Source organism: Saimiri boliviensis, chromosome 14, assembly GCF_048565385.1.
Source record: "Saimiri boliviensis isolate mSaiBol1 chromosome 14, mSaiBol1.pri, whole genome shotgun sequence".
In the NCBI taxonomy this organism is placed as follows: domain Eukaryota; kingdom Metazoa; phylum Chordata; class Mammalia; order Primates; family Cebidae; genus Saimiri; species Saimiri boliviensis.
The window spans coordinates 13,926,853-13,935,125 of NC_133462.1; the positions used below are offsets into that span (position 1 = coordinate 13,926,853).

Sequence of the window (8,273 nt, forward strand, 5' to 3'; positions counted from 1 at the left end):
CTCCTGACCATCATCCCCAGCTAGATAACTGAGCTCCTCCTCACCTTGTCAAAATGCCTGCCCCATGTCTCATCCCCACTCCTGCTTCCCCAGTGGGTCTGCCTGCTGGTTGACTTGGGGGTTTGCTGGAGTAGGAAAGGTAGTGGGGGCAACAGCCAGAGAAGGATGTGAGACCCAAGGCCAGACGGCACCAGATAGCACGTGACTCAGTCCAGGGGAGCTGAAGCATTGGTTTCTTCTGTCCCAACCCCTATCAGCACACAGCTGGGGACAGACAGCACTGTGTCCTCTCAGAATGCACCTGCCACCTCCTGCTGGCCGAGCTCAGGGCTGAGATTGTTGATTGGATTCACCTGTGGTCTTGTGTTGCCAAGGAAGGTCTGAATCGGCACACTCTTGGTGTCCTTGCTGCCAGATCGAGGGTTGTGCAAAGCATCTGGTAGATGGTGGTGAGGGAGGTGCTGCAGGTGACCAGGGTGCCCGGAATGGAATGAAAGGAGGCATCTCTGGAAGCCCGGCCTAGCATTTTCACCCCCAGCACTATGGTGACCTGGTGACCTTGGTCCAAAGACCCTGTCCCACCTCCAAGGTTTTATGCATAGGGTGGCCCATTGAGGCAATTTGACAGAAAAGTACACTGGCAATAGCCTTCTGAACAGTGGGTAAGTGTGTTCAGGTCACCCACACCCCCTTTACACCCAGCACGGGACTCAGGCTGATGCTGCAGGTAGACCACTGTGGACAGCAGCTGGATGTGCTGCTGCCAGGAGACCTTCTGCTCTGGGATGGGCTGCAAGATGGGCCTGGCCACCAGGAATGCCTGGTGCTTGTGGCTCTCCAGTCCCCTCACTATCATTCCAAGCAGGTAGAAGTCACCCTTTTCCATTCAGATGCAGGAATACATTGATATCCTTCCCACCCCCCACTGGAGCACCGCTCAATCTGTTTCTACGCTGGAGCAGGCCATGTTTTGCTGACAGCTGCCTGGGCTCAAGCGCCTGTCATGAGCACTGCACTTGGCTTAAGAATGTCAGCCCTGCAGCCAGGGTGCCTACGTGCAGATCCCAGCTTTGCCATCTACCACCTGTGTGGCATTGGACAAGTTGCCAAAGCTTGCTGGGCATCTGTTTTGTCTGCAAAATAAAGTGATGATTGTATCTACCTCCTCGGGGTGTTGTGGTGATTAATAAGTTCATGATAATGGTGTCTGTTTTAGTTTGTTCTTGCATTGCTGTAAAGAAATACCTGAGACTGGGTAATTTATAAAGAAAAGGGGTTTAAATTGGCTCGCAGTTCTGCAGGCTGTACCAGCAGCATGGTGCTGGCATCTGCTTGGCTTCTAGGGAGGCCCCAGGAAACCCAATCATGGCAGAAGGCAAAGTGGGAGCAAGAGGGAGGGGGAGGTACCAGACCCTTTTAAATGACCAGATCTCACAGAACAAATTCACCATCATGAGGACAGTACCAAGGGGCTGGAGAAACCGCCTCCATGATCCAGTCTCCTCCCACCAGGCCACACGTGTCTCCAACACGGGACTACAATTTGACGTGAGATCTGATGGGGGCACAGATCCAAACCATAACAGTGCCTGACCTGTGCTGAGCTCAGTAAATGTTAGATGCCGCCGTCATCTGCAGGTGCCAGGTCTGCATTGGGCATACAGCATTTTACACTCCTCTAATTTTGCAAATACATGAGCCAATACATACTCTTTTTTTCCTTTTTTTTTGAGACGGTTTTGCTCTTGTTACCCAGGCAGGAGTGCAATGGCACTATCTTAGCTCACCTCAACGCCCCCTCCCAAGTTCAGATGGTTCTCCTGCCTCAGCCTCCTGAATAGCTGGGATTGCAAGCATGCACCGCCATGCCCAGCTACTTTTGTGTATTTTTCTTTTCTTTCTTTTTTTTTTTTTTTTGAGACGGAGTTTCGCTCTTGTTGCCCAGGCTGGAGTGCAATGGCGCAATCTCGGCTCACCGCAACCTCCGCCTCCTGGGTTCAGGCAATTCTCCTGCCTCAGCCTCCTGAGTAGCTGGGATTACAGGCACACGCCACCATGCCCAGCTAATTTTTAGTATTTTTAGTAGAGACGGGGTTTCACCATGTTGACCAGGATGGTTTCGATCTCTTGACCTCGTGATCCACCCGCCTCAGCCTCCCAAAGTGCTGGGATTACAGGTTTGAGCCACCGCGCCTGGCCTCTTTTTTTTTTTTTAAATAGAGATAGGGTTTCACCACGTTGGCCAGGATGGTATGGTCTCGATCTCTTCATCTCGTGATCTGCCCGCCTCAGCCTCCCGAAGTGCTGGGATTACAGGCGTGAGCCACCTAGCCCGGCCTACTTTGTGTATTTTTAGTAGAGACGTGGTTTCTCCATGTCGGTCAGGCTAATCTCAAACTCCCGAACTCAGGTGATCTGCCTGCCTCAGCCTCCCAAAGTGCTGAGATCACAGGCCTGAGCCACCACACCCGGCTTCTTTTTTCTCCTTAATGCAAGTGATTGGTCTCTGTCACCAGTGACGGAAGTGCTGGCTCTTAGGGAATGGTAGCTGAAAGCTTTATTTCACTGCAGAGTCTAGTTCAGTCACATGGTGGTACCTGGGGTGACCCCTTTTCCCACTCTGGGCCTCTGCTGGAAGATGAAGTGGAAAGGGTGGGCAGTCTCTCAAGGGTCCAGGTCCTCCTCTGCCACCAGTCCCCAGACCCTGTGCCTGACCCTCCAGTTACTGCCGTCAGCCATCAGGATCCAGCTGAGCTCACTCTCTTCAGAGAAGGTGCTGGGGTGGCAGCTGCAGGGGTGGCAAACTCCACGTCCATCTTGGAGCAGAGGATGGAAAAACGCCTTCCTCTGCAGGATCTTGTCACCCAGCTGGGCATGGCTGCCGGTGCAATGCTCTGATGCGATGATAATGAGGTGGCAACGGTCCAGCAGCAGCTGCTGGAGGTACTTGTCAGCCCGGAAAGTGGGCGTGCCTGTGGCTGGCAGGTCTGATGATGACCATGGATGCTGGTAGGTCGTAGGGTCCACAGCCATTTCTGTCACAGCCCTGCAGGCTGAGTTGGGGTCTTCATTTCGTAGCCTCTCATGGTGTTGACGGGTCAACTTGCCTGAGCCTCTGCCCTTGGTAATGCCAATGTGCAGCCTGACATTCTCCAGTGAACCAAACGTGGCCTGCAGCCGCTGGCAGATTCCCCACCTTGCCGGCCTCCTCTAGAGCCCTGCTGCATCTCACGACAGCAACAGTATCTTGAACTGGCTGAGGGTTGGCTCGGCTGTGCCTGCCGTGGGCTGCCTGACCCCTAGTTCTCCAGCTTCGGAACTTGGTGGCCCTCAGCAGGACTGGTGAGGGAGTATTTTCACTCTTGCGTTACCCATTCTCCAGTCCCTCTGCATGCCTGTCATAACTGTGCTACAATATACTTCCTGCCTTGGCATCCACGGATAGGCCTGACGTACATTGTTTGAAACCCGGTGAAAACCTCATCACCTTGGCCTCATTAAAACTTCCCCTTCCTCTTGTGGCTTGCAGTTTAGCCCACCTGTTCCTTATCTCACCAACCCAAAACCCAACATCCTACAGTGGCTGACCATGGCCCTATGGGATGGCCAACATCAGAGTCAAGTAAGGCAGTCCCCCCTTTAGCCGGGCACGGTGGGTCATGCCTGTGATCTCAAGCACTTTGGGAGGCTGAAGTGGGCTGATAACCTGAGGTCGGGAGTTCGAGACCAGCCTGACCAACATGGAGAAACCCTGTCTCTACTAAAACTACAAAAATTAGCTGGGCGTGGTGGCGCATGCCTGTGATCCCTTCTACTCAGGAGGCTGAGGCAGGAGAATTGCTTGAACCCAGGAGGTGAAGGTTGCAGTGAGCTAAGGTTGCGCCATTGCACTCCAGCCTGGGAAATGAGCAAAACTCCATCTAAAAGAAAAGTTTCCCCTTCAAGTGTGTTTTCCTTAAAATAGCTAATCCACAACCACCACAGGAAAGCCTAAGGTAATACCGGCACAGGCCCACCGGTTCTGTTTCCCTCTATCTCTCTCATTTGCTCCCCCACCCAGTGGTCAAGCTCCCTGCTGTCTCCAGACTTCCCATCAACTTCCCACTGGCACCCCTAACCTCTCTGGGACCTGTGCATAATGCATTTCTTCTGTTTTATGCATTTTGGTTTCATCTCTCTGTCTCACCTGACACACACTCCTGTAAAAGTTGATCCTATGAACTGGGGCATCCTTGTCATACCCGCCTAAATCAGAGTAGAGGGGCCAGGAGAAGGACTCGGGGCACACAACATTGCTCTAGAAATGTAATTATCTTTGCGAGTCCAGCTGCTGAAACTGCCTGTTGTAACCTGAAACCCGTTTTATCTCTACTGCTGAGATAACTTGGTGCAACTCGAGGGCTAATTTTGCCCACTGTGTCACCCACCAATCAAAGCTTGTCACCTCCCCAAAGCCTTACTAACACCACATGTAACATTCTTCCTTTTCATAAAATTACCGACCTTCTCTTTGTTCTTAAGTAATACTGAAGACCACCCCATCTGCATGTATGCCCTGAATTGCAATTCTCTTTTTTTTTTTTTTTTTTGAGACAGAGTTTCACTCTTGTTACCCAGACTAGATAGAATGCAATGGTGCAATCTCGGCTCACCGCAACCTCCGCCTCCTGGGTTCAAGCAATTCTCCTGCCTCAGCCTCCTGAGTAGCTGGGATTACAGGCACACGCCACCATGCCCAGCTAATTTTTTGTATTTTTAGTAGAAACGGGGTTTCACCATGTTGACCAGGATGGTCTCCATCTCTCGACCTCGTGATCCACCCGCCTCGGCCACCCAAAGTGCTGGGATTACAGGCTTGAGCCACCGCGCCCAGCTGCAATTCTTTTTTATTTTATTTTTTTGAGACAGAGTCTCGCCGTTGCCCAGGCTGGAGTGCAATAGCGTGATCTCCTCACTGCAACCTCTACCTCCCAGGCTCAAGCGATTCTCATGCCTCAGCCTCCCAAGTAACTGGGACTACTACATGTGCATGCCGCCATGCCCGGCTAATTTTTGTATTTTTAGTAGAGATGGGTATTTTCCATGTTGGCCAGGCTGGTCTCAAACTCCAGGCCTCAAGTGATCTGCCCCGTTCAGCCTCCCAAAGTGCAGGCATTACAGGCATAAGTCACCACACTCACCTCTTGAATTGCAATTCTTTCTTCCCAAAGAAAACATTATATTTAGAGATGTGTCTCTACATTCGTTTTTTTCTTTTTAAGACAGAGTCTCATTCTGTTGCCCAGGACTGAGATCGAGTGGTGAGATCACGGAGCTGCTGCCTCCACCTTCTGGGCCCAAGTGATCCTCCCATCTCAGCCTCCCAAGTAGCTGGGACTACAGATACACGCCACCACATCTGGCTAATTTTTTGTACTATTTGTAGAGACACAGGGTTTCACCATGTTGCCCTGGCTGGTCTCAAACTCCTGAGCTCAAGGTATCTGCCCAACTAGGCTTCCCAAAGTGCTGAGATGACAGGCAGGAGCCCACGCGCCCAGCTGTACATTTGTGTGTTTTTTTTTTTTTTTTTTTTTTTTTTTTTGAGACGGAGTTTCGCTCTTGTTACCCAGGCTGGAGTGCAATGGCTCGATCTCGGCTCACCGCAACCTCCGCCTCCTGGGTTCAGGCAATTCTCCTGCCTCAGCCTCCTGAGTAGCTGGGATTACAGGCACGTGCCACCATGCCCAGCTAATTTTTTGTATTTTTAGTAGAGACGGGGTTTCACCTTGTTGACCAGGATGGTCTCGATCTCTCGACCTCGTGATCCACCCATCTCGGCCTCCCAAAGTGCTGGGATTACAGGCTTGAGCCACCGCGCCCGGCCTCATTTGTGTTTTTACTTCAGCAGACTGTAGTGTCAGAAGTGGGCCCAAGCCGGGCGCGGTGGCTCAAGCCTGTAATCCCAGCACTTTGGGAGGCTGAGGCGGGTGGATCACGAGGTCAAGAGATCGAGACCATCCTGGTCAACATGGTGAAACCCCGTCTCTACTAAAAGTGCAAAAAATTAGCTGGGCATGGTGGCACGTGCCTGTAATCCCAGCTACTCAGGAGGCTGAGGAGGGAGAATTGCCTGAGCCCAGGAGGCGGAGGTTGCGGTGAGCCGAGATCGCGCCATTGCACTCCAGCCTGGGTAACAAGAGCGAAACTCCGTCTCAAAAAAAAAAAAAAAAAGAAGTGGGCCCAAAGCTGCGTCATCTCAGTTTGGAATTACGGTGTAAGCTACCCACAACAGGCCCTTTAAAGGCCCTGCCCCACTTCCTTGCCCCCAGCCCTGGGAGTCTCTTGGACAGAACTTCAGAATTTGGTTTGAAGTCTGTTTTATTTGGAATGTGGATGGGAAGGAGCCTTTCCCGCTTCTGTTTTGGAGATACCACGTGGGGAGGGTTATTTTCCTCCTGCTGGCCGCGCTGCAAGGTTTGGACCTCCAGGTTTGGAGGAGATTTTTCCTCTTATTTGAAGAAGACTTATCCTTCTAGGTAAATACATTACTTTCCAATGGTGCTTTTGTTTTAATTGGGCCTTCAGGTGCAGGGCGTTTGCATTTGACTGACTTTGTGCATTTGGCATTAACCCAGGTCACAGTGTCTTCTCAGAATTCAAAAGCCTGCCAAGATAGCCCCCCGCAGGGGACTCCAGCTGGCTATGCTTAAGCATTATGGTCCATCACCACAGGTTTTCTTATCTCCTCGGGCCAAATATGCTGAAGATGACCTGGAACTACAGTGGCCTTCCTGGGGGGTTCTTTTGACCTCTCTAAGTTAATCTCAGGAATAAATTAGAAGCCACGGCTCTAAAACTAAGCAGCCTGGATGGAATGCATACCTTAACTGGCACACTGAGGTGTCTAAATGCAGTCAGAAATCAAAATTTGCCTCGATTTAAAATACTGTCTCTAGTGCTCGCTTCAACAGCACATATACTAAAATTGGAACGATACAGAGAAGATTAGCATGGCCCCTGCACAAGGATGACACATTTTTATAAAATTAAATATATATATATGTGTGTGTGTGTATATATATATATATATATATATATTAAAATACTGCCTCTAAATTAATGGAGACAAACAAAAAAATAAAAGCAAAATAATGGCAAGGGCCAGGTGTGGTGTCTCACGCCTGTAATCCCAGCACTTTGTGAGACTGAGGCGGGCAGATCACGAGGTCAGGAGTTGGAGACCAGCCTGACTAACATGGTGAAACCCCATCTCTACTAAAAAATAGAAAAAAATTAGCCGGGCGTGGTGACGTGTGCCTGTAGTCCCAGCTACTCGGGAGGCTGAGGCAGGAGAATCGCTTGAACCCGGGAGGCGGGGGTTGCAGTGAGCCAAGAACACACCATTGGACTCCAGCCTGGGCAACAGAGCGAGATTCTGAATCAAAAAACAAAACAAAACAAAAAAGAAGGCTACTACAATTCTAAATCTTCAACTGCTACAACAGATCAGTTCTCCCAGAGCAAACAACTGGGACTCTAAATGGCACAGCTCTAATCTAATGGCACAGGACAAGGACTATGTCCTGGAAATTGTCACAGGAAATTGTACACAGCCAGGCCATTGGAAGAAGGATTGTCCTAAACGTACATGAATTAGACAGTCTTCTTCACTTGATCCTCCAATTTCTCCCTCCAATGAAGGGGCTCCAAGGATTTACTTCATTTTCTCCAATCTTCCCTCTTAGTCACCTGGGGGAGACTGTTCTTCAAATTGGCAATGAGGTTCTAACTGTTCTCATAGACACTGAAGCAGTGCTATTAGGGCTCAAGCCCACCAACCTCAACCAGACCCTGCCACAGAGTAATACAATTCAAATTATAGGAGTCTGTAATAAGCCATTGGTAGCTGTTTTTTTTGTTTTGTTTTGTTTTGTTTTTGACATGGAGTCTCACTCTGTCACCCAGGCTGGAGTACAATGGCGTAACCTCAGCTCAGTGCAACCTCCACCTCCCAGGTTCAAGTGATTCTCCTTTCCCAGCCTCCCGAGTAGCTGGGATTTAGGGTACGCACCACCACACCCAGCTAATTCTTGTTTGTTTTTTTTTTTTTGAGGCAGAGTCTCACTCTTGTTGCCCAAGCTGGAGTGCAATGGCGCGATCTCAGCTCACTGCAACCTCCGCCTCCTGGATTCAAGCAATTCTTTTGTCTCAGACTCTCAAGCAGCTGGGATTACAGGCATAAGCCACCAACTCAGCTAATTTTTGTATTTTTAGTAAAGATGGGGTTTCAC

At 50.2% G+C, this 8,273-nt stretch overlaps 1 non-coding gene across 1 annotated transcript; it reads left to right on the forward strand.

The window, feature by feature from the left end:
* The first annotated feature begins 6,937 nt into the window (after positions 1–6,937).
* LOC120362833 (U6 spliceosomal RNA) lies at positions 6,938–7,044 on the forward strand. The gene has a single exon (XR_005578635.1). It is a non-coding gene; the product is annotated as a U6 spliceosomal RNA (small nuclear RNA).
* Positions 7,045–8,273: the final 1,229 nt, after the last annotated feature.